This window comes from Anas acuta, chromosome 15 (assembly GCF_963932015.1).
Source record: "Anas acuta chromosome 15, bAnaAcu1.1, whole genome shotgun sequence".
NCBI classification, from domain to species: Eukaryota; Metazoa; Chordata; class Aves; order Anseriformes; family Anatidae; genus Anas; species Anas acuta.
Window position 1 is genome coordinate 9,647,864 of NC_088993.1, and position 27,573 is coordinate 9,675,436.

The window sequence follows — 27,573 nt, forward strand, 5'->3', positions numbered from 1 at the left end:
AGCTGTTTGCTGCAATAAATCTTCTCCCATTTTCCCCTTCCTTCATTCTTTTCTGTTTAAAGTTATTTTTACATTAGACTTAAATACATTATACTCATTTTTCTAGGAGCCCTGACACGTTGTTAAATGACCATGAATCTATTTTAGTTGCACCTTAATTTATTAACTCCACTGCCTGCCTCCAGTGTTGGTGCCTCTATTGTAGGATCATAGGAGGTTTGGGTTGATTATCCTCCTAACTATTTCATATGCAGAGCCATTATTTCACTCTGCTCCACGCTATTATAATAAAGCAAAAAGCTCTCATTTTTTCATTTCAGCTCACATTGGGGGACTACATACCTTATTAGTTTCTAAGTTCTTATATTCTGCGTGTTGTGTAGTGCAGTCAGAATACAGATGTGTTCTGCCCTTAAAAGCTGCTTTGCAGAACACAGCGATGGAGACAACCTGAAGGGAAAGCATTTCTCCATCCATTTTTTTAAAATCATGTGAACCAGTGATTTTTAGCTCCTCTGGCTCCTTTCCCTATTGATGCCACCATGCTGTCACCCCATGTCCTTAGAGACATGTAATTTTCAGCCTGCCCACCACAGGGATATTGGTATCAATTTCTAGCTGCCACTTGGTCTCCAAAACGCTTCTAACCCCACAGTGGGCCTCAGCACCTGCTGCTCTACAAAGCCTGAGTGAGCAAACAAGCATCTCCACCTGCCAGCTCCCAGCCACCAGCCATGCCTGGAACAGGATGTCCCCAGCCCATCAACCAGGACCGGTCCCATGAAGGCCCAAAGCTAGTCCTGTCCCACTCCCCAGGTGTTTTGCCCTCCCTAAAAGAGCAGCCATGGTTTCTCCAAAGAAAATAATCTTGCCCCTTTTCAGCAGCTCCATTTGCACACTGATTTTTCTTTGCCTTGATCAGCCAGTTTCACTCGAGCTGCTCTTCACTCTTTGACTCCCACCGCTGTTTGCAGCCCTACCAAATTTGCTAAGTGGACTCAAGTGGCCACAAGTGTCTGATTAGCACTCGGTGGCCCCTGGGCAGCCTCGTGCCACCCAGGGGTGAGTGACCTCAGCTACGCCAGGATCGGAGCACAAGGCAGCACGTGCACTGCAACACCCCAGGGCTGCCTGCAAAGAGCAGCCCCTCCTGCGTGCCGGAGCAGCTATTGATTTTTCCTGCTGTTCTCGGGGGAACTCACAAGAAGAAAATGATTTTCTTTTAAGTTCAGGCGCAGGAGTCTGCCTTGCTAAAGGGCTTATCTTCACACAGAAGTTTTACCGATTCGGCTTGAATTGCATAATTAAAGTCGTGCAACCCCCCATAGTGTGGAAAATCCTATAAAAATGCTTTATATGGAGATAGCTGCATGAATTTAAAGCACTCTCCTACCAGTATAAATACCACCCTCCATGAGAGCCGCTACAAATATAGTTACTGTCCAAAAGCATACATCAAGGAATTTTACAACTCTTCTGTGATGTATGTCACTGTACGGCACTGAGCAGCGTGTGGAGCTCAAACCTTCCAAACACTGAGAGCAGATGAATCTTTAAAATCTCAGGAGGAAAAAAAAAGATCTATATTTTATATCATATATTTATATTTTATATTGAGCGTTAATTTAAGTGCCAGTTATTTCTCCTTGGATTTCTAGCTCCAGTTCAAATGGGTTCCAATATATTCATTACCATTCAGTCTGTTTATTTAGCATTAGAGCTGGCTGAACTATTCATTACTCATTTAGCCTAGTTATTTATTTTTATTTATTTATGGTAAGTGAATCTTCACCAAATAAATCCTAGCTCTCCTCCTGCAGTGTTCAGACTAGCAGCATTCCCTGGAGACTTTGGGAGAATGATTATTCAGACCCGTGGTCTATTCACATGTATCAATTCCCCATTTATTCTCTGGGGTGTGTACCTGAATGCCTGAGCATTCATGATGCCTCCCAGGAGTTCCTGCAAACCTGTTTCTGGGACCAAACATTATTTCCCAAGGAGTTGTGCTAACCCAAACAAGCAAACAAACAAAAAATAATTAAAAAAAAAATTGCAATCCTCCCTCTGATACCCTGCCTGAGCACTCCAGCCATCAGTGTGACACGATGCCGTGTGTTTCTAGTGAATGGCAACAAGTAGCTCTCTCGTCCACAGCAAGCCTGGCTAATCCACATCACTAATGTAGATTCTCATTTGCATGCTCAAGCTCATTCTCTCCTTGCATGTTTCCAAGATAAAAGAGCAGAATATTTTGCTGAGATTGTAAATATCTTAGTAACAGTGGGCAATATCTCAGATTGCCTCCCAGTACACACTAGCAAGGATATAAATAACTGAACCTTTGCCATCATTACTGAAAGAAAAAAAAAAAAAAAAGGACCAGAGAACATCATGTGCCACAGCATCCTTATTTTCTGGAGCTGACTGTTCACTCCTCCAGAGTTCACTGCCTCAGTCTGCTCTGGTCTGCATTATATATTGCCATGTTTATTTTCAACCACTTTAAAAGGCGCTGCTGGATGGATGCTTGCACACACCACTCAGCAAGATTTGAGAGGGCAGCCAGGTACAAGCTACAGTTCATTCCTCTAACAAACTGCCCTGCATGCTGTGCTCGTTCTGCAGGAGGTTAGAACACTTCCTAGGGCATTACTTTCTCCTGTGCCACATGCCCAGCTCTTAATGCCCTAACACAGCAAGAACAGACAATGCTGCTGACCCTAAAAGCTCCCTGCACACCTCTTACACACCAGCTTGTGAAGCATACTTCCCAGAGAACCACAGGGAAGCTCTCAAGCTGTCATCTCTGTGAAAAGGAGATTCCCACAGTGATCCTGGTGCTTTTTGCTGCAGATAGAACAGCACTGAACACAGGGTGAAGGAGACCACCAACCTTGCCCACAGCAGCCCTTGCTGCTTTGCTTCCCCTCAAAACGGCAGTTCAGATTTCCCAGCAGCAGTGGGTTTTTTTCACTTTCAGTTTCTCTCTTTCAGCACTACCTATATATTCCATTTTTCACCCCTGCTATAACCAAGAAAAAACAAAGGGAACATCAGCATCTGACATCAAGAGTAGAAATCCTGCCCATCTTTCAATTCCTGCCTTAGCGGAAGGGAAATGTTCTCAAAACATGGCTTTGGACAGGAGGGCATTCTCAGCTCTAGGCGTACTCTGCAGAGGTTCTCATTGCCTGGAGTCATCCTCAAAACTCCTCCTCATTGATTCAGTCCCTGACCTTTCAGTGAACCAACTCACAAATTTAAAAACACCAAAGACTTGAATATGCTTAACACAATAATGAGCACTTTCCCCAGCTGTTATCACAGTGAAATCTTTTCAATTTATTTACCCCCAACTCATTCCTTTAGCCGGCCACCGAAAAGCCAAGAGTGTTCAGCTTCCACCCTGTTTGACTTCCCTTTCAGGGCTAAGAGTGATAATACACGGGATGATGCACCAATTTCAATTTAAAATCAGTAAATATTCTGTTTGCTTTCAGGTTTTTAGTTCATTCATCTTCTGCTGCAACAATAATACCCATCTGAAGGATAATCCTGAACAGTTCAGGCTGCCATCACCCCCACGTACCATACTGGTGCTCAAAGATGCAGAGGTTTCTGCAGGGCTCTGGCTCTGAGCACTGCAGGACCCTGAGCATCAGCTCCTCTCTGTGCGACCCCTGAGCTGTTCTCACACCTGCACCACCAGCATGCCAGGTCACCCACCCATCAGGAGACAAACAGGCAGCTTGTGCTCCGTGTGAATCCAATGGTCATGGGTTAATTCGAGATCTTCCAACAGATAATCTCAGGCTGTTTTGTTCCATGCCAGTCCTAATCTGTTTTATCACATACTCCGCGAGCTCTGCCAAAGTTTCCAGCTGGACCCTTCAACCTGTCACTCACCAGATCTGCTGCAGGCCCAAATGTCTTCTAGATCCTTCAGTTAAAGTCTGCCTCTCTGAAATACGCCACGTTAGCAGAGCAGTACTGAGACATCTTCAATACACTGACCCAGACCGTCCTCCATGTTCCCCAACCACCACCAAGCATGTGAAGTGCACCAAGGCTACCGCCCTGAGAAACAGCACCTCTGGCTGGCTGGCTTTCCAGAGGTGCTCTGCACATAAAACTGCAGAGAGAAATACTGTTCAGTCCTTTTCCAGCTGTCTTCAAGACTTAGCAGAGCCTTTGGCAACTCTATTCCTCCATTCAGACTATTATCTTTCCTTTATGGCACCATACACTTGTTCAACATTTACTTATGGCCCAACATATTCGAAAATTACTCATGCCCCAGCGATGGCCACTCTGCACTCACCCATCACAGGCGTCCTGCAGAGCAGGCCCGGAGGCGCGCCTCGGTTGTTTTTCTAGGAACTCCGTGCATTCACATTCTGATGGAGGTCCTGTGGGAAAAAAATGTAAAACTATTAAAATCTGAAATTATAAAAGCCAAAATAAACTAGCTTTTGTTCTAAAAATCACCTTCTTTTCCTTATTCTTTACTTTAAAATAATGGGAAATGGCTTGTCATGCTTACAGACTGCATTACTCAACAAGGTGCTGAGAGTTTCCACCTGCAGTAAAAGCCTGATGGGTCTATGGCAGATACCTCCACTTGCACTCTCCAAATCACATGCTTTAGCTCACAGGCTGCAGCGTTAAGGCAGAGCTGTGAGTCATCTCCTGAAGACTTTCACGAAACGGTTGAACTCGCCTGTTGATCATCTTGAACTCAAAGCCATGGCTCTGGGGTCGGTCCTCCCCTTCTCCTAACCAGCGCATGGCTGGGACACAGTGACTCATGGTGAAGTCAAGAGGGTTCAGTCCACCACTTTTCCTTTGGTAGGAAATGATTCAAGACTTCCTGCTACTTTTTGTGTACTTTTTAAAAGCACGTCTTTTAACACTGGCTTTTATAGTGATGCTTCCAATCCTCTTCACCCCACAGGGTTTCAGATCATAGATGGTCAGGGTTAAGCACTGAGCAAAGCAATTCTGGCCATCAAAGGACAGAGTGAGAACATGCTTTGTCAGAAAACAGTGATGTTCAGAAAGGCTCTCACAGCATTCACGAGCATGTAACGCTTCCCTGCTTCAATCTGCTGCTGCCTGTGGTGCCCAGGGATGGGCACTGGGGATTAAGAGAAGGGAAAGGTTCCGAGTCCTTTTCATTTCCCCCACATAGCTTCACTGTGCATGTTTTGGGTGACCTCTTCACCAGTGCCACAATTAAATAAATCCAGTATCTGTATGCTATCTGCCTATCCAATGTGATTACCCAAGGCTTGCTGTCCTAAGGACACCGTGTCAAGCATATTAGGTCTGGCAACTGGCTCTGGTGCCACTCTCACCTTTTGTCCTCCGCGACATAGGGTCTCCCCTCCCCCAAAGCATCTCTGAGAAATTCCTGCTTGCTTTGATCCCATCAGAAAACAACCTGGTACATTTTTCTATAGAAATACATGGAGACCCATGTCTGCTAGGAACAACATGCTGACCCTCTAATACAGCCAAGCTGAAGAGCTTACGTAGCTTTACAGACATGTCAAAGATCTTCTCAGAGTAACAAAGGACCCCAAGATGAGCAATTTTAGTGAGGAAAGCATGATATTTATTTGCAGGCAACCTCTTCCTGAAGAAAAAAAAAGAGAGAAAAAAAAAATCTAATTTCAGATTGCATTTGCCAGATGTAACTTTGGTATAAAGTTGAATTCAGTTTTGTCTAAAAGACGAGCCTTCAAGATTAATACAAATCTTTGTGTCCTCCTAACACAGCAGTAAAACTCCAAGCAAATTCACAGTCTCTCCAACCTCAGGATTCCTTAGCAAGAGGAGAAGTTTTTTATTTTGACTTTTCAGTTTCATCTGTAACTTGAGAAGGACAAAAGTCTCTTGCTGCACACAGTGACCAGGTCACAGATGGGCCTTTGTTTGTGGCAGGGGATGCTGGAGGGGCTTTGCAAAAGGCCCAAAGTCTTGAATAATGCAGGAAGTGAGAAATTATTTAAACAAAAATAGTTTCTGTCTAAGCCTTCTTACAGATCCTTACTATCCATGTTGTGTAAAGAAACTAATTCTAGTTGAGCAGAAGTTTTGCCATGCTTCTCATCATAAGGCCCAACAATGACACAATTCAAGTGCATACAAGTGAATGTCATGATCCCTTTATTTCCCGGGGCAGCTGTAATCACTGCTCGAAGAGGCTCACAAAGGAGGGCAATGCACATCCACCTTCCCACAGCAATAATACTGGGTACTTGCAATTAACTAATTGGCAGAAGAACAGGCTGAGATTTTGGTATTGCTAAATCAAAATCTGGCTTGACTTGTACTGACCTGGAGACATTCCCAAGAATTTCCTCCACTCCAGTTAAAGCTCTACAGAATTAATTTCACTTTTGGATGTCATATCCTTTATTTCTTCCCATTAAATAATCTGCTTCCAAATTATCTGCCATCCTAGTCCGGGAAATGCTTTGAGAGACAACTGTCACAAACTGCTTACAGACTGCCACGTACACTGCATCATACAGGGCATCTGCTTTGTTTTGGTTTTTAAAGGCTCATTAATGTCCTTCTCTCCATTTATCATATACACCCACATGCATCTCCCCTTACAGGAATACAAAGACTAAGAGATACTTTGTTCATGTGCATGAAGCTGGAATCTCTAGCATCAAGAATTACTTTCCTACATCTGTTTTTCCTTCAGGCTTCGTGTAGCTCATCAGTGCATTCTGGAATGACAACCCTACATGCAGTTCCAGTCTTGATAAAAAGAACTGGTTAAACTTCAGTAGTGATTTTGGCTGTACTACTGAGTCACTGAAAGAAAAGAGGGTTTGTGATTAGAAGAAATGTTAACACTCATGAGATCTGGCTTCAGCTCCTGACCCTGCCTGGCTTGTGAACAGGCTGAGCCTTCTTCCTGCCAAAGCCTTTGCTGAAGGTGCCTGCTTTGTTGCAGAAGCTGCAGACACTGGCAATGTCAATACAGCGCCTGTAGCAAGAAGCTTCTCAGAAAGAAATGTACATCAATTCAAATAATCCTAAATGCAAGGCTTAGAAGGAACGACCAGGATCTAGGCTTCAAGCAGCTTTAAATTGCTGCTACTCCCATTAATATCTTCCAGTCTGCGGGAAGGCTGACCTCTTTATTGGTTTGGTGGTCGTGGGGAAATGTTATTCTGAGGTTTACAAAATATACAGGCAAAGGAAACTGGTGCAAAGGAGGGCTGGGGATCCCAGCTACCAGGGAGATCTGATAGGGCAAATCTGATTAGCACCATGACCAAAATGCTGACCTCTGCCCCGGCCCTTGTATCCATTACCCATACAAGCATCTGCAGCATCACTGAGAGGACCTCCCACTTCTTGCCCTGGTTTTGGTTTGCAGCTTTTTATTCTCAGTGTCTGAGGCCCATCTTTCTTACTGGATGCTGACAGTGATAAGGAACAATGTTCTTGGCATCTCATCAGCTGTTGTACCACAGTAAAAATATGTTTGATCACACCCACCGCTCCTCCAGGGAGGCTGCTGCTGCATCATTTTTGCCTTACTGAATGTCCAGTTGAAGAACATGGGATTACACGACTGTGCTCAGCAAATCCTGTTGACAGCCACTCGCAGAGGTTCAGACCTCTCTCCCCAGGATGCCACCACAAGCCATCGTGTCCTTGTGCTGGAAAAGTCTCCAGTGCAAGGCAGAGAAATGATGAGAAAGAGCAAAATCTGTCCTTTGGAAATCCTGAGGCTTCAAAATTTGGCTTTGACTTGAAACATAAGAGACATTGGTGAAACAGAGATCAAGAAGATGACAACATGATGACAAGGTCACATGTATTTTAGAGAATTTTAATGCTTTCCTTTTGAATCCTATCTGACATGTGGTGAACTCTAAAACATTGGCAACGCTGCAGTCTAAAGCTCGCCAGTCCATCCCAGATCCATAGGCGGGACTTGGCTGGAGGTTTTGGGAAGGGCTGCAGGATGGTGGCCAAGTGATAGAAACACCTAACCAGCCACGTCTGAAGGACGTCTCCCAGCCCTTCAGATGGATGTCTGATTACGTGACAGGGAAAAGCGCTGCTTAAAGCTCTCAGCTACTCAAGGATGAGCAGCCAAGACTACACCAACAAAAGAGAAATCGTCACGCACTTCATTTGGCTGCTGTTCTCTATGGCAGGTGACTTGATCCAGGCAAAGATTAATCTGAGAAGTCTTTGATCTCATGTACTGTGTGATGAATTAGGTGAATAGAGGGGTACCTCTAGTTTCACTTGGAAAAAAAGTGAGCCTCTCAGAGAAATACACTGAAACTGAAAGCTGCGATCCCAATTCAAAGTTTGAACATTTCCTGTCCAGTCACAGTCCTTAGCTAAGTCACACTTGCATCCTACAGCAAACCAACAAAATTCAACTCTTCCTTTGCTTTACACGCCCTTCAGGTTGTTTCCATTCCTGTAATTTGTCGTGCCTGTATCATCCATGTCTGTACCTTAAATACAAATAGGGAGCTAGAATTAGTGAGTTTTAGCTAATGACTTTAATTGGTGTTGAATAGCTGGCTTTGAAAAGCCTCCTTTTTGACCTCTACCCAGAGAGCTGAAGTGTTTATTATGGAGCTTAGCTGCAGTTTTGCAGTGCCTTGAATGAGCATTATATTCCTAGGTGCTGCTTCTCAGCACCATCCCTAAAGGACACGCCCCGTGAGCAGGACACCAGCGTTATGGTGCCTGCACACCGAGACCAACGGCACCTACATGTCATCGACCTCTGAGACAAGGACTTCACCTGCTACGACCAGAAGCAGGCAGGACGGTGGGTAAAGCTACCCCCTGTTCGATGTCAGGGTAACCACACAAATCATTCCGTGCGTCCAGGACTGGTCATGAGTAGGGGATGAAGAGTGGGAGACCTGTGGGACCCCAATGCAACTACAAACAAAAAACAGGATGGTGAAAATACGCTACATCTTCTGTTCACTCACTAACACAGGCAGAAATGTCAAAACCACCTAAAAAGATACGTTCTGCAAAACCTTCAGGTGATATCCAGCGTCCAGCAGGTGACTTGTAGCTGCCTCAGGTGATGAACGCGCAGCCATGAGGCTCTCGAAGCGTTTGAGGTGGCAGCACTGTAACGCAGCACAAAGCCACAACACGCCGTGTAGGTGAATGCTTTGCAGAGGAGCGAAGCCGTGTTTGATAAACAGCAGCTCTGACAGACAATCCCATCACAACTGGGGCTTAGAGGTTTGTTTCAAAATGAGACTCAGAGCCATAACACAAAAAAAAAAACACAACCTCTGAGTAATAGCACTTTGCAGGATGATATGAGGAAGAATTGCTTTATTAACAAATAAAAAAATAAGAGAACAGCAGCTCAGCCAGATGTTATTTGGAAGGCTTGACCTGACAATTGATATATTGATACCTAGTTATTGCCAAAGCAGGAGAACTCAATGAGATGCATCTCTCTCGCATGCAAATAAATCAAACAGCTCCCGCAGTGACACCCCGAGTGCTGCCTTGCATACAAGCAGCAAAGGCAGAAGACTCAGGGAAGATGCAACAGCACATCGTGCTGCCCAGCCAACGAGCAGAACAGAGCACACAGGAATCCATGAGGAGAGCATGCAGTAAGCGAGGCAGCTGAGGTGGCTCTTTGGGTGTCAAGGAGCAGCACTGAGTCACCGAGAGGGAAGGACAAGCGACTGGTGTCACAACAACAAAGAAACCATGTCCGAGGTTAATGATACACTTCTGTGGGGGATGAGCCAAAGGAATATTGCTAATGAGCCAGCAATGCTGCGGCATTAATTAATTTGGGATCTAGTAGTAGAGTAGAATAACCAGATCGTAAATCAGACCAATTAGAGCAGTCATAACAAATCTATGCAAGAGAACTTCACTATTCCATAATAATAATAATAATAATAATAACCCCATAATGGAGAGCTGCCATATAAAGATCATGCTAAACGTGTTTGCAGTTGAAAGGCAGAAACGTACTCCTTTTAGGAGAACACCACAGGTTGCCTTGGTGAATGGATGGTAGCTGGAGTGACTTTCAGGGCACGAGCACAGCTCCTACTTCCTATCTCCGAGCAGTCCAGAATCGCCATTTCATTCTGTTCGTCCCCTACAAGGCCAACAAAGTTGGTGCCAGCGTACAGCAGCAGCTAAAGAAGTGAGGCCAGCGTTACAAACTGATGAGAAGCACCTCGTGCTGATCCAACTGCTCCAACCACCCCCCAAAACACACCAACCCCCCATAGATGCAGCAGCTCAGTTTTAGGGAAGAGCAGTAGGCAAGCCAAAAGCTTGTAACGATGCTGCAGACTCAGCTAATATCAATTATCGTGGCTCCACTAACCACAGCAAGGCTCTGGCTCTCTGTTGAGATAACAAGCTGCATACTGCTTATCTGCCATTAGGCACATGGCAATAGGAAGCACGAGAAGGACTCAGACTGCAGCGCGTACCAGGCACATCTTGCCTAACGAGAACAAAACCCGGTGCCGGGGATGCGAAGGGGATGGGAACGGGCACAGCAGCGATTGCACAAAGGCAGAGCCCAGAGCAGCACCACACAGCAGAGGGGCCATTTGAAGCAAACAGTTTCTCGCAGTCACCCTAGGGCTCATAAAGGCGACGTAAGGATGGCCTAGGAAAAGCTATCACAAAAAGATAAGGAGTATCAGAAATTCATCGTCTTCTGCCAAAGCAGATAAATTGAACGCTCAGCTCAAAGCTACAGCCAATTCAGCCCATGTGTTCCACTGCCTCGCCATTTGGCCGTATTTGAGCTTTTGTGGAATATTACCACTGATGGATTTCTGTGCTCATTTGACAAAAGCTGCAGCCACTAGGAAACATCATTACAAGAGCATCATATGCATTTCCTGATGTCCTGTCTGCCAGAATGTCTCCACATTACGGGTGTCCCATCTTCACTTTACACAGAAAACAGTTCCACCGAACACGCTGCAGAGACAGACAGTTGACTGCAACAGCCTTTCTGCTGGAAGAGGATCGGCGGGGAATGACGGAGGCAGGTTGTCATCCTACTGTGATTTACACTCCACTTTTCTATTAAAGAATAGCTGTCCTTCAAACTTCTTTTCTAGGAGCATTTCCAGGTTTCTTTCTCTACGCTTCTCTTTCAAGTAACCGGAGAAGGAGCTGGAAGGGTATTTTTCCCCCTGCAGCATCCATCACTGCAGCCACAGGAAATCCTCCGGCTGAATATTTTTGTCTGGAGCTAAGAGTACTCCAGCTTCCAAGCCAGTGCCTTAGTAATAATCACAGCATGGTCTATCACATCTTCCTGACTGCAGACACCCGAAGCACATTATTTTTGTATAACCCTAGCTCTCCAGAAGCGCAGTTCCCTCCAGGACAGAAGGCAGCAAACCAGCAGATCAGAGCGCGCTAGCAGGCTGTGCCCTGCACAGAACACTCACACACCGCCTGGGAACAAGGGTGGGAAAACCCCGCATCTTCTGTGACGAAAACCTATCCTCCCTTACACAAAGTGCTGCAGCTAAATGGCCTAAAATCTCAAGCACCATATCACAGCTTGGAAGGCCTAGAGTTGGGAAGCAACGATATGCTCCAGGCCAGCAACACAACCTACACGTTAAGAAGGGACCTGCACTACAAAATGCAGATTCAAAGCTCTAATTCCCAAACCCAAAACCTAAGCAATGGTCCCGATTCATTACTGTGCATGGAACTGTACCACCAAAAAGCCAGCAAGGGCAGGGGGATGCCCCTGTTAAACACCCTGAGGGAGGAAGCAGACATCCAGGGTGAAGAGAAGCATGGCAGAGCCGCGGCCAGATGGATGTGCGTTTTTCTAGAGCTTTTAGTAAAGCTCAGAATTTACATGTGAAAGCATAAAAATCACCATTCACCTATCACAGCTTAAAAAAAACGTTTAGGCTTCTCCTGAACATACCACACGTGTGCTTTATTGCTGTGATCTACCTCAACCCTTCAGTTAAGGAAGAGGATTTAACAAGTGCAAAATACCTGCTGGCAACTTAGGCACTGGAGCTAGCAAACGTTCCTGCACTCAGAAGCCACTTGAATTTAGAGAACATGGACATTGTTTCCCAATATAACCTCTGTAGTCCTCTCTTTCTGTTGCCAAAGAGATAAGGACTTAATTTTGGTTGTTGAAGTTTTATTACCTCTCCCAGAACACCAATTAATAATTTCCCTGCTTATTCTAGCAGAAATCCTAGACAGACTGACGATACTCTCCTTCTACCAGCTTCCTTTGTGTTTTTTCCCGTAAGTCAAAAGCCTTTATTTAATACTTTCACATCTACATCATAAGGAACTTCCACTTACTCAGCAAAAATCTCTGCTCTTCTGCCACTAAAAATGCCTGGCACACAGGGGACAGCCAAGCAGCCTGCAGAGATGCTGTACGATGGGAGGCAGTCCCGACTCGGTTCCCCTCCCTTTTTGAGGGTCCTTCAACATTCCTGGTCTCAGGACAACTACAGGGTTGCAGCTCAGCAGGTTTGAGCCCCTGGAAGAAGAAACAGACACCAGTCTTTTCCCTCATCTTTTCTCAGCCTAATTTTCAACTGAGGCCATGCTAATAGTCTTTTGTGGCATATTAGAAACTCAGGTCAGGAGCAGAAGAAACCCATTTCTCCCATTATAACGTATCAAGCTCATTACATCTTCTGCTCTGTTTAGACATACAACTTCTGGGTGTAAAAGAAGTATTTTATCTCCTGCTCCTGAGGCAGGCAGGCTGTAAATAACACTGCTGTTGGCCAAGACACCCCAGGAACTTTGAGAGCTGATTAAAAAAGTGCAAATCAGGAATTGTGCAGTGCAGGAACCTTCTGCTGAGGCACAACATAACAAGTTTCCTTTGACAACGTAAGCAGCTGTCACAGAAGTGTTGCTGCTTCATCGCCGAGCTCTGATGGAGCAGGAAGATAAAGAAGAACCAGCACAGCAGCGCTCTGAAATCTAAGGAAAAGGATGTTCAAAGAGACATGAGTTCACCTGAATGTTCAAAAAGCAGAGCTTGGGAAATAAAGAACCTAGAAAAACATGTAACTAACTCCTCTCTTTGCACGTCCACCAAAGACACGGATGTCACTTCACTTCCACTCCAAAAATCTGTGAGAAGCTGTGTGTACACAGGGAGAACAGCAACGTACAGCGCTCTGTTCATGCAAAAACCCTTAAGACAGTTGTGGTTATGTGTTAAACACTGGTGCTGCCGTGGGATTATGAGCTGCTGTGAACGTGAAGCTTCATTTAAGCAACAAAACAAGCAGTGAAAGGAAGGGTTACAGCAGAAACTTCCAGAACACCAGCACACATCTTGTTAATGGAGGTATTTTTTCCAAAGAGTCACTACGTGCTGGAAAGGCAGGGTCAGGCAGCGAGTGCAGATGATGCAGGTGAGGACCGGGAAGGAGCCTGCTTAGCAGCAGCACTTCTTTAGGTTAAGGCTCCAATAAAAGCGCCATCCCAGGCAACATGAAAAGAAAATTTCTTTTTTAATGGTCTTATAGATCAAGCCATGATTTCCTACAGTCACAGAGCAACCCCTTGGAGGAGCAGGCTGACCAGCATCCCTCCTGGTTAATCAGCCCATCACCACTGCTGTGCTCCCAGTTTCAGCAGGTGATGTGGTAAGGGCTGCACCTGGCCTCGGTCCAGCAGGCAGCACACAATTCCTCTTTGGATGGATCACCTGCTTTGGCCACTCCTCTCCGGCAGAAAGCATCAGGAGTACAGCAATGTGAAACATAAATCACAGCTATTCATCCTTGTCCTCTGATTTATGCAGGTGTTGAACAAAAAAATCCTCTAACCTGGCACAGCCACACTTTTCACATGAAGCAGCACTTGCAGAGCACGAAGTTCCCCTTGCACAGAGGCTCATTTTCTGCCATCCCTGCCTCTTTGGGTCGAGGTCTGGCTGAGCTTGGCAGCGCACACACACATACACATGCTCAGCCCACAGCCACAGGCGAGTACATCTTAAAACACAACTTACCATGCAGCAAACCAACCACAAAACAGTATAGAGAGTAGATGCAGTACATAGACATGGAAGATGAAGAAGGTGCATCGAGATCTATCACCAAGCTGCTGTGGCACCTTATGCCCATTTGTCCATCTGCAAACTGCCAGAACAAACCCCATACACACACGCGCCTCAATGACCCAAGCAGGGAAGGTACCTGCAGGCTTGCAGCAAGGAATCCACCTTCCTTCCCCTGTAACACCAACAGCACACAGGTCACTGCAGCAGAGCCTCCAGCTGCCTTCTGCTACTACCCATTCACACCTCAGAGTCCTCTTCCACCACTCAGAGCTCTAACTTCACGCTGTAGCAATGAAAACTAAATGCTATCAAGCACATTTAAACATCCTCACATAACAGATGCATTAAGGGATATTTTGTTTAGTGAGATATATGGACAGGACCAGCACTGACTTATTCTCAGGCAATAGTGAGGTCATTTCCCATCAGGAGTTTGACATTTTGTTGATTTGGGCCATAAAAGGAACATTTTTTTAATGTAGCAATGGACAGGTGAAATTAAAACTAAGATCTGTATCTACTCTGAATAATATTTTTCACATTATTTCCACTCAAATATGCTTAACTCCATCATTTTTTTATTTCTTCCCATTATTTAAAGTCATCACACTGAGTTACAGCAGTTGGGGGAATAGGAAAGCACTCAGCTGCACGGAGCTATGCAGAAGATGACAAAAAGCAGAAGAATGTGCTCAGGCTACTTGATGAATAAAAATAGAAATTTACCACTGTTTCACCTCAAGAATCCTATTAGCAGCTAAATCTCTAATAGAAGAATACAAAGGCTCAAATCAGAGAACTGGAATGGAATAATTCCAAGGGAAAAACAACATTTTGATTTAGAATGGCCTTATTAAGTGGTATCAAGTCCTCTCTTCTTTAGTCCTCCTTCTGAAATCGTTCAATACTGTTCTAAGTTGCAAAAGCAATGCTCTTTTCTTCTCTTTAGTACAATGAACCAAAGCAGATTACCAAGATGCAGTTACACTTGGTTACTCCATACTTGACTGTAGTTTTGTTATAAAGAAGGCAAGTCCATCTCTACCTATGCCCAAATAGTTTGTATTTATTCCTGAATCTTGCTTTTACGTCCTGACAAGAGAACTGATGCAAACTTCTTGAAACTTCACGATAGCCCATTAAAAAAAAATAATAATCTGCTGTAATCTGATGAGGTATTTTCTGCTACAAAAGCTCAAAGTAACAAACTGCCAGGAGGATGCAAGCACTGGGTGCTGGTGCCTCTAACCACCTCATTTACTGACACGCATGTCCAAAGCCAATTTTAATTTGGAATTCCCCAGCTTCTTAGGCTGAGGATTATAAACCATTTCTGTGAAATTTGCAGAACATTTTGCATTTGCTTCAGTGGAAAATTTGACTAATGCCACCAGCATGACAAGACTGTATTGGGAGACTGCAATGTGGGTATTTCCTTCAGAGCACACCGAGGGAGAACCAGCCCAGCTGGGAGGTCCTTCGTACAAGAAAGCAATGACAGAACAACTAGTGGAAAGGTGGGGGGGAAGCTGGTTTTGTTTTGTTTTTGTTATTTTGTTTGTTACATCTCACATTTTCTATTTAAATTAATTTAGCCCTTCTGAAAAGCCCTGGGAGAAAAGATTTTGTCCACAGTCTTTCATATGAAAATTATCCAGAGGGCTGGTATAATCCTCAGCTTATTTTTTTTTTAAATCAAATACACATTTTAGAAAGTCATTGGGATCCTTTTTTAAAGCAACTATTTGCAGTGTCTGAGCATTAACAATATTATACATTCATATGCCAAACACATACTGACAACACTAAATACAAAGTTTCTTTGCATAATACAAAAGCAGTTCTGATGTCTTTAATGAATATTTTAGCACTGATTGAGGTAAACAAAACCATCTTCTGAAGGACAACATATTTCACCCTCAGTTAAAAATGTCTCAGTGCAAAACTGCACCCAAACTAGAATACTTTATTATTATTTTTTAGGGCCAAAGGTATTTGGTATTGTTTCTGTGCCCAAAGTGCAGTAGCCAAGGGGGAGGGCTGCGAGGCTGAGGGCAGCACTTCTGGCTCCTTGCTGTTTCCAGAGCATCACAGTTGGGTTTTGTCCACAAGGAGGGTTTCTAAAAGCAATCACAATACAAATGAAGTTATTTACAAAGGCCACTAAAGCCTCCTTTCTCCACAGCTGGAAACAGGTCAGGATTAGGCCTTCAGAAAGGTGTGGGTGTCTGGGGGAATTTCAGAGACATTAAAATCCTGATGTGGGGGAGCCTTGTACTGGTGACAGTGCCCTAACAAGCTCTAGGTGCTCACCCGGTCGGTGCTTCCCACACCAGGGAGCTGCTGATAATGAAAAAAGATATTCAGAATTAAACCAAAACATATGTTCTGGGTGTTAGGGAAACGTCAGACCCTGGGAACCGTTCATTTCACAGTTTTGAAATTCAGTATCAGTATTTTGGAACAAGTCAGTCCTAAATTCATCACTGAATATTTATGTTATTTTCACATTTCCTGGTAGCCTAATTGCAGGGACGCAGCACACAACACAGCCTGCCGATAGCAAGCCATAGGATGAAATCGTGTTAGATTAAATACAGCTCTTCAAAGACAAGCTGATTACAGTGCAGATAGGCACTTGCACACAGAAAAAAAATGCTTTAGCTCAGGAGAAACTATCTATAAGTTATTTTTTTAACTGAGAAATTATTTAATTGGTGTGATGACATGCGTATTAGGGAAGACAAAAATGAAAAAATGAAGTGAAACGTACTCTTTTTTTTTTTTTTTTTTCTGGCAGAAAAAGAGTCTACACATTATTTTGTACGTATTTCTGAGCTGGAAATGACTACCCTGAGAGCATTCTTGGACATGACACCTATCTAGTAGGCTGGGAAGCAGACAACACATTTCTTATGTTTTCTGCAGGTGATGCAGAATTAACATTAAATTCAAAGTTATAAACAAAAAGGTATTTCATTGTCAAGTTAAATGATGACAGAATTTGGCCACATTCATGTTGAGCTCAATACCTTAGAAAACTTCCTACTAAAGAACATGACAGAAACAGGAATTTAACCTGAAAGGAATTCACACCATGCTTTGACTTCCACGTACCACCTTCTGCAGAAAGAAGGAAAAAAAGCAGAACCTTTCATTGCTCCAGGACCCATACCTTCTTTCTGCAGCAGTGTAATTCGTCAGCGAGCAAAACAGATTTGGTTCATTTCACCAAGTGGGGTCAAACCTCTGAAGGGCTCCTGCTACATTGCATCAACTGATGGGCAAGCTAGGAGCCTGCAGAAAGAAAAAATGAGAGGTTCCTAGGGAGTGGCAGCATTTCTGCTGATCTTTCTAATGCATGTACCTTTTTCATATAAGGTGAAAAGGTTTTTCTGTGTTCATGTTTCTCCTGGTCAAATTATTTTAGTCACCAATAGTCAGTTTCCTACCCTCTGGTTCATTTAAAGCAAAATTAATGAACCATTTGCACAGCACTTCTCTGCTTTCCTAAGTCTGCTCTCACAAGTACATAGTCATTAATGAAGTGTCCACTCAGCTTTTCCACTGCTCTGTCTGAACATCCTCGTAAGCAAAAAAGTGTGGCCGGACATCCTCCGGCATCTTCATGCATCCTAATAAGCAATATATTATCAGGTCTTACTGGCTCTGTGCGTGTGTCATCAGAAACACCCCGTGCCACGGGGGAATTCACCTTGCGGCTGGAACACGGCAATGCCGGGTGGGGACGAGGCGCTCGCGGCTGCAGCCACTGGAAAGCGCAGGGGCAAGAGGTTGGACGTGCTCTGGGAAAATCCCCCGGTACATTTAAAACAAGCAGGTGGTATTTCCCTGTTATTAGTGCTTCTGCAAGAAAAATCTATCGTACGTAAGCTAATGTACATCTCTGTCATGGAATAACTATTTTATTGGCTCTTACATATATTGCTAATAATCCTTTAGATGATTTTGGGGGGATTGTCATGGACTGCTACTAAGGGAAAAAGGTTTCAAATAATTCTAGTAGTATAATCATGGGGAAGATTGCCATATTATCACATGAGAAAGTCTGAATAATGCAGATGATTCTGCTATGGTCTGCTTTCAGTACCAAACATTCAGTACTTCTTAATCCTAACCCAAAATTTAGTATTCCCAGGGAACACAAGTGTTGAACAAGTGCTTCTTGTGTTTACAGTAAATGTTTAACACAAGAGGAGTATCAGAAAAAGGGAGAAGGACCTTTATAAAGATTGCAAAGTCAAGATCCGTTCCATATTTTTCTTTCAGTCATAAAAATCTTTGGCTTAAAATTAAGAAATAGAAGTACCTCCCTCCCCAGACTGACCTGACTGCAGACACATGGCACGTCCAGCCTTGTGTACCTTTTTGGGCAGACACCAAGTAGGCACGCAGTACTGAAATAAGGAAATCCCCATCAGTAGGACAGGGGGTCTAATCTGATCCAAAGAGCACATGCTCCTTAGCATGTCCAAAGTCTCAGAACCACAGAAGGGTTCAGGCTGGCAGGCAACTTAAAGACCACGCAGTTCCAACCCCCTGCCAGGGGCAGGGACACCTCTCACCAGCCCAGGCTGCCCACAGCCCCACCCAGCCTGGCCCTGAACATTTCCAGGGTTGGGACAGCCACAGCTTCTCTGGGCGTGTCACCATACAGCAGTGATGCATTGCTATGAGATTTCCTCAAGGTGAGTTGCTCTCCTTCTCTGTGTCCCCTCTGCTATTTAGGCACCAATCATGGCTATTTCCCCCAAAAAAGGAAACATTCAGCTTGCATGGTAGTAAGAGAACAGTTTTCAATTTCAGTTAACCTTTACAGCAGTAACACTAATTTGCAGTCTGTTCATAGTGAATGCTAGAGCCTGTCTGTTTCCTGCTCTGAATTTCATTCCATGTCAATTAGTGTTATGGAGTCACTCTAATAATGATGTATGGTTAACACGGGGTTTGCGTCGGAAAGCTAAGAGGAATGCATGGAGGACAGATAATTGCAGTGGTGCCATCCGTGAACTATTCAATGCTTTGTTGAAGCTAGAGGGTCTAGAAATGTGTAATAAAAACATGTTTCAATGTAAGCGTTGGTAACATGTAGGAAAAGAAAGTTCCCAGCACCTTTGCTGAAAATAAGTAAGGGATTCAGCAGCTTTTAGCTATGTGAAGGTCAAAGGCCACAGAAGTGTTTCCTTATCCTCTTCACTGAAAAGCGGTGTGCAAGGAGAACACACAACCAATACCCTCCAAGACCACTGCTGTGCTTGTTCGCATTAACACACTCAAAATACACAGAGACGAGTGTGGTGTAAATGCCTGAAGTAACTAGGAAAATAAAACTAACATTCACACTTTTAAGGAAAAGGTACAGCATTGAAGAGGCTTTCAGGGTAGGGCATAACTGCATTATCTGAGCATTCCCTAGGCTCCCAACCTTAGATGCTATCGCGCTGGGGAAACTTGGTGTGCTAGCCCTAAGGAACACCACGGAGCGTAGAGTGGAGTGGAGACACCACGGCTAGGCTCTGTAATCAGGTGGGGCCTCGATTGTTCTTGTGCACAAAGCTGCACTTTTTGCCACCCTAAGCCAAAGACCTGTCATGTTTTGACAAATGCTGTACCCTAGTGTACTTTTTGCTCATTATAATATCATTATAATACCAAAACACACCTCCATCCCAAAAGCTACCCGCCTCCAAGGTGCGACCACCCCTCACTGAGCATGCGCCCTGAATTTCTCGGAGCCTATTACTTTAAACGGAAACGGGAAAACTTTACACCAATCATAACTAAGATATGCTTGACTAGAGCCACTCAAGCTCCACCTAAAAGATAGAAAATAATATAAATTGGCCCAAGAGAGAGGGGATGTTAGGGAAGATACCATCGTCAGGGGAGATACCATCCCGAGGACATACAACATCCTTAGGACCTCCTGACTCCTGGGATCAGTCGACGGGCTGAGCCTCTCTTCCCCCCCCATTGGGACGCCTTTGGGTGAGATCTGAATATTTGCTTATAAATCTCTATAGAGTCTTTGATCCTTTTAACGCGTTTATTTCTAGGCTGCGCACCTGTAACACCTAGAACCCACACCTAGAACCCACACCTAGAACCCACACCTAGAACCCACACCTAGAACCCACACCTAGAACCCACACCTAGAACCCACACCTAGAACCCACACCTAGAACACCTGTGTATTTCATGCATACTAGCTTGCTTTTGCAGATAGTCACTATCACCGGCAATCCAAAAGAACCTGATTATCTGTTGCTGTAATAAACCATACTTGATTGCATTGTGATAGCTCTCATTAATGCAACTAGGGTGAGGGTGGTTATCCGTGATAGTTCAGTGTTCTGAATCTAACCAGACCCCCAGACGGTTAATGCATTGTTGGTGAATGTCTGAACGGACCCCCAGGTGGTTAATACGTTTTTGGTGAATGTCTGAGCGGACCCCCAGGTGGTTATTACGTTTTTGGTGAATGTCCGAACGGACCCCCAGTTTTGGTGAATGTCCGACTGGTTCAGTACTCTGAATCCAAACGGGCCCGTAACGGTTAATCAGCTACACCCCTTTAACGCGACAACGAGCACAATGTGATGCCTGCCAAGTCCCCTGGCTTTTTCCATACCACAACCATAAGCAGCTGCCATGCAGCGACAAGAAACTCTAACAAGTGATCCTGTCAGACCTGAGATGAGCAGAGCTTTGGCCACACGACGTGCTACACAGCATCAGGAGGCAGGGCAGTGAGTTACCTCTTCCAGCTCAAGGGACACCCAGAAACTTTGGACCAGATTCAGCACAGCTCAGTGCAGCCACCAGCAGAGCAAAGCCCATCTGGAGGAGTAACTGCTGCTTCATCAGTATGAACGAGGAGACAAGCAGCTTGTTATCCACCTCCAGCAGTGAGAAGAGCTGTGGGAAGCACCTCCATTGTGGTGTCACTGCTCATGGTCAAACACCCAGCGAGCTCCGGACCGACTGTCAGGTGGTCCTGGCAAATCCTGCTGCCCCCGGGCTCACCCCAGCATTAGGTGACAGCAGCAGAAGGTCAAAAGAATGATTTTCTCTTATGCTATGGGAGCAGCAAGTTACGTGGGGGATGCATATGCAATGTAATTAAAACCAAACAAACACTTTTCCAGCCCCTCTAAGAGCAGAGCTGGACCTGTTCCCAGGCATCCCTCCACCAGCAGAGCTCCGGTCTCCCCTGCAGGTGGGCGATGACACAGGGGATGTCCACGCTGAGCTCCCTGCTTCCCACGGCGCTGCTCAGGCTGCCTGGGTTCACGCCAGCCTGGGCAGGATGGCACAGGGTTCGGTGTTGTCACTGCTCCAGGCATTTCCTAACTTTGACAGTATTTGCTAACTGACACGTTCAGCAGCTTGCTGGCACGTCACTCCCAATCATTTCTGGCAATGGCACATCACATCTTCCAGAAGAAATAAAAATAAAAAACTTATCACTATTCCTCTCCCATTTCCCCTTCCACTTCAGGTTGTAAAAGGAGGTAGAAGGCAGTAATGATCCGATGAGCCTCAAAACTGCTACCCTTAGGCTAGCAGAAGTACCTCAGGAAAGCGGTGTGCACATGCCTGTAGATGTAGAAGATTAAGGAAGTAATGGGAAGAAGCTAGAAATGAAATCATTTTAGAAGAAAAAAAAAAGAGGAATGCAGTTGCACAGCCATGATGCTGTATCAGTAAGATATATTAAAAATCCTGATGAGTTTCAGTATCAGCCAACACACTGCCATAACAAACCAACGCGGTGGCAAAGGGCAGCCTTTGTTGCTAAGCTGACAAAAATAAATGAGTCACCTGTCACTACTTGCTTACAATTTCCCAGCATATCAACTTTTGAGGAAAGAGCAGAAAATAGCCAGCATGTTTTTCCATTAGAGCATCGCGCAGAGCTAACGAAGCGCTTGTCTTCACTTACACAGTGACGTTATTCCCTCTCCTGCACAGGAAACGCCTCCTCTGGGGGCAAGATGCCATCTCGCTGGGGGGCACGGAGTGGCCCAAGCTGATGAAGGCAGGCAGAAGCAGCTGGGGACAGGTGGGAACTAAGGGAACATCATAAAAAAGTATACAACACAAAATAGCCAGGAATAAGAGACATTTTCCTGTAATTAGTTTCTATTATTTTTGTTCAACTTCCACATGCAAACATTTAGTAAACTGGAAGGACTAAAACACCTACAACACCCAAGAATTTATGCATTAAATTTTAATGTTGAAGTTGGTTGCACTCATTCAATAGAAAGAGAAGCATCTTATGTAAATTCCAGGTCCAGTTGGAGCAGCTTGACTGGGGAACACCAAGTCACAAGGAACCCTGGTTGAGAAACCCCAGCCCAAAAATTATTTGCAGGAATTAGCTGGGAAATCATTACAGTAACAAGCCTGGGAAAACAAAAATTCTGCCACAGACAATTCATAAACCAAGAAAGGAGGCGATGTTCAGTCAGTCAAGTGATTTGCTACAAAGTATTCGCCCAGGGCCACTCTTGCTGCTAAAGTGATCAGCGAAGATGCATGACCCGGAGCGATGCAGGGACGGAGCTCAGACTAACAAGCTGCTACACGCAGTGCTTTAATTAGGCCAAACAAGGAAACCGTAATAAACTGGCAGGTCAAAAGAAAAGAAATCCCTAACTGAACAGAGTCATTTTTATATATATATATTTTTTTTCTATCATGACAAGATAAAAAACCTCTAAAATGAGATTTCAGAACTGCAGTGCTCCCCAAACTTACACCGAAGGGGAGCGAACCCATTCAGCCGGCAGCATGTCAGCTCCAGCCCCTACCCCAAGCAGCGATCTGCCAGTGTTTTATTTTAGCAGCAACAAATGGCTGGCTGAGCAGAGCTGCTGCAAACCAGGAGGTGGGAGGCAAGGACAGGTGTGCAGTTTCTTGAAATATACTTTCAGGGCTGGTGGCACGGAGACTTCTTGCAGATGCAAACCGTAAGGCTGAGAAGCATCCATCATGCTTAGCTCTGGAAGCAGGGATTTCAGGAAAGCGTGATCACGAGGTGATAAGAAGAATGTGATTGGAAGTTGATGTGTTATTGCTTAATTTAGACAGAGGAAGGCTCTTTTTTTGTCCATGCCATCTGCCAGCCTAGAAACCCAAGAAATAAAGGCACGAGCTGCAGATGGCTTTTGTAACGGCTGCACTCAAGCTGCACAGGAGCAAGAAGGACTGAAGCCGTATAAATTAAGCAGCAACGTCGCTGTGGCTGAGCAATAACCAAGCCACCAGTGGCATTCAATAAAAATAGAGAAAACCAGAGACACTTTCCCCACCTGCTGCACTAGGCTTTGGCTGCACCTCCCTGCAGTTTCAGGTAGGACCTGACCCTCATCAGGCGGAGGGAGGACTGCCCCATACACAGAGGGGCTGTTGGGAGCACCATGCTGGTACAGCAGGCAGAACAGCAAGAAAAACTCTGCTTAGAAATTGCATTCGCACATACAACAGTTTCTAAGCTAGTTCTTATCCTTTCTTTCCTCTTTTCTTTTTTTCTCTCTCCAAGGGATGAAGGAAAAAGAGTAGCAGCTGATTTACTTAAAGTCAGTAGGAAGAAAACAAGCTTGGATGAGAGACACAAGGCTCAGTGGGACAAGCACAAGCTGCTGCTGGCGACACAGGCCCCCGGGACGGCCGCCTGAGCTCTGCTGGCAGCATGAAGGGGCGGCTTCGCTTATCTTGCTCCAGCAGAGCCGAGGGGCACTGGACACAGAGCACGGCAGCATGTTACAGGGGCTACTTCAATGTTTTCCTCCTAAACAGCTACATCAAACAAACACATTTACACAACTAGAACAGTTGGAACTGGGTTTCCAAGTGGGACTGGTGGCATGTGGATCGACAGGAGACACATTAGAAGGCAGAAGAAAACAAAAAAGTTTAGTTCTGTTTGTTAACTATACACATACACGTTTGTTTCTTTGCATTTCTGTGGTTTCACACTACCAGCTTCTTTCTTGCTTCCCTGCAAAGCGCCTCCAGCCCACCTGAGCAGAGGCTGCTGACAGAGCAGGGCTGCCCAACCATCAGTCCTGGGGGGACTGGGATGTTTTCCGAGGGAAACTTGCCTAGCTTCAGAGCTTGGTTGCCAATCACATTTTGGTCAGTTCATCAAACGAGGAGAAACGAGGATCTTACAAGGCAGAGCAAGAGGGAGGACATCTCAGGTGCAATGCAATTTTGAACTGATGGCACTTTAGCTGTGTACAAGTGCCCTTGGGGCTGAACCAGGCCCAAGACACACAAGAAATGTTCGGTCAAGGTAACACGGGAGCCTCAAAGGTATCATTTCTAGATGCATTCAATAATCTTCTGCAGTTACACAGACCAAATTTACTTTCGGATAGTTCCAGAGCACCTACAATCTACAGTTTCTCTCTTTTGCAGGCAATCAGATGTTTCTGGGCTGTTCCGCCACACGTCAGCACTCTAGGAAATAACACACATCTGGAGAGCACTGATAGGCGGGCTGCTATTTAAGGTCACGCAGACAAGTCCAGCAGGGGCCCTTGCCCCTCCTGGGTGTGGGCAGGCAAACTGCCCACAGCAGGGCTTTTCCTCCACCTCGCACTCGCACCAAGCGCAGGGTGGTGGGGTTGGTGGGCACTGCTGCAAATGGCAGCCCCGTGATACGGATCCATCCCTGGCAAGATGCTAGAGGGGTTAGCAAAGGCAATCCATGGGCAGTGCTGGCCTGAGCCACCTAAGAAAAATAAAGAATGAAAACCAGAGCCTGCAGACATGCTCAGCCTGCCTCGGGTGAGGGCAGCTGCAGGGACACTGCTCTCCTGCCTTCCACAGGCAACATCAAATGAGCAAGTTCAAACAACACTGCATCAACTAAGTTGCCACCCCAATAACCTTTGCTATTAATTCATGACCCCCTGGAGTTTGCTGGGATCAGGAGAGATTACTTTTCATGCACTCGCATTCATAAGTGAGGGAAAAGGGAGAGAACAAGGAAAAACAAGCCAATGATGCAAGAGATGCCTCCAACTCTATCCGTTACGACAGCGTGAGCTGCGAGAAAGCCCCGAGGTCACCTGCCCACATGCTCATCAGGAGCCTGACACGGGTACAGCCATGGCACGCGGTTAAACAAGTACTGCTGCGGCTGGAAGCACTAACAGTTTGTCCTGCACATCCATAAAGGAAATTAAAAAAAGGAGAAAAAAAGCTAATTACCAACAGAAGATTAATGACACCGTGCCTCTTAGTCAAACCCCATGCCACTGCAGGGGCTGAGCACTGAGATGCTGCTCTGTAGTACAGGATATCAATAGTATATCTGAGACAGGAACCACAAACATTTTTCTTTGTCCTCGTGCTACTCCATCGCTTCTCAGCTCTCTCTGTCCCTTCAGGATGATCTGGCAGAGGAGCTTCAGCAACCCCTGGCTGTGGGACAGCGCTCACCTAGTGCCCCACCACATCCTCTCAGCCCCAACAGCACCAGGATCAGGAGCTGTGCATTGCTCAGACCAACCGTGGTCAGCAGAGAGGAGTGTCCCTGGGCTGTTTCCAGGGGGTAGTCAAAGACCCTCTTGCTTCAGGCAGGAGCCCAAACTTCCACTGGGAACATTTTAGGGTTCTGTAAATCTCAGCAGATGCAAGCTGCTGCTTTAAAGCTGCTCTGACTGTGCCCAACAGCTGTTATGATACACCCTAGACAGCATTAACTGCCCCCCTACCACCCCGCCCCAGAACCTGGAGGATTGCCTCTCCTTTGACGCCACAGCCAAACAGCTGTTTCACGCAGGCACAAACAGGCAGCATCGCTTCAGGAGCTCTGGTTGATGGTTCAGCAGCTCAGCTGGGGCACTGTTGCTAGCTTATCCTTTAGTGATGCTTCTTGGAGTACAAGGGGCTTTTGCTGGAGTAATTCAAACAATTAGTAACCTACTCACAACTCCGGCAAAAAGGGATTTTTTTTCTTGAACCTGTTCTTCACCATCACTGCAGGGCTTCAGCTCAGAGACCACTTGCAGAGCTGGTAAGTGCTCATCCCCATTCTAATTCAACATTGGTGCAGCCAATCTGGAAAACTCTCTCTAGGCTAAATCCTCCCCAAGACAGCCTTCCAATCAACCCTTCTTTTAAGAGTTAAATGAATAAAAACCTAGCTGGAAATAGAACAGAGCAGTACTTGGAGGCAGAAGACAGAGCAGCACACTTGAGCCACAGATCAGACCAATACAACGCAGCCCTTACTGGGGCTGATACTGTTGGACACGTCCACTGACACCAGCTCAAAAGGCATGACCCAGCACAGACAGCTTCCTAAAATGCTGAAGGAACACAGATGTCTGAGTTGGGTAAATCAAAAACCACAGGCACAAGCCTTTTCCAGACTCAAGTAATATTACTGAGGTTGGGATAGGTAAAGACATGTTTAACTCAAAAGTTGGAGTAAACAATATTACGGTACATGCCTTTCAGAATGATGGATGAAAAAGATTAGAAAATATAAAGTAAACAAAAATAAATGCAACATGGAATTGAGAGGGTAAGTAAATATACAAAGGGAAACACACTTATCTAGTGAAAAAGCAAACACGAAGATCCAGACCCTGAATGTCTCATTTATGTGAGCCTACAGTGGAGCAGGAACCACTCATGTGCTATCGCTCAAATGCCTGGAAGCAGCTTCGTACAAACACCTATGCTGCATGAGGACAAAGAGGCTTGTGCATCAGCAAAAGCATTCACCACTCATTAATGTTAATTCTCTATTTCAAAACATACAAACTAAAGGAAAAAGGCAGATAGAGCAACTGCTTTATGCGATCAATTGCATAGCATGAATAGCAAATAATCAGAGAAAGCTCTTGGCAGATTCCTCACAGATTAAATAAATGCAGGCAAATTATGCAATAAAGGCTTTCAAACAGAGCCATTAGTGGATTGGCTTATAAAGAACTCTCATAAGAGGGAGCTTGGTGTTGGGTGACCTGTTTGCAATGAACTCAGCCACCTGTAACACTGAAGTACCTGACAGCCTCGCAGCGCCGTGTTTACCACGAAGCATCACAGCAGGAACCTTTTGTACCAGTTTGGATTGGCAGCTTTTCCGACTCCCTTCATAAAACATGAATTTCCTTTCAACTGGAAAGACAAGAATTTTAAGAAGCTGAGTATCTTAGCGAGTAGGAGAAAAATATCGGGAAACAATGGGGCGAGATGAAAATAGTTTTCAAAACAAAAAGAAGTGTTCCTAAACACAGGACAAGAAACAAGTGGCATGAGCAGGTCTAAGCAGCACGTTCTGCCAGACCGAGGATGGAGATTGTAACGGATCCCCCAGACTCCAAGCACACCAATGTTCATCTTATAAACAACCAGAAAGCATCAGAGGGCAGCTTGCTTCGCGCAGGGTTCACAGAGGGGACACATTACTATTTACA

General features: G+C 45.2%; 1 long non-coding RNA gene across 2 annotated transcripts in view; it reads right to left on the bottom strand.

The window, feature by feature from the left end:
• Positions 1-27,573, bottom strand: part of LOC137865130 (uncharacterized) — a 112,962-nt gene that overhangs the window by 78,758 nt on the left and 6,631 nt on the right. Inside the window, exons 1-2 of one of the 2 annotated variants that reach the window (XR_011101762.1) lie at positions 4,492-4,722; positions 4,325-4,412 (exon numbers count right to left, since the gene is read on the bottom strand). This is a non-coding gene — a long non-coding RNA (uncharacterized lncRNA). Of the gene's footprint in view, positions 1-4,324; positions 4,413-4,491; positions 4,723-27,573 lie in introns of those variants that run through there. The other variant, XR_011101763.1, reaches the window with a different exon arrangement.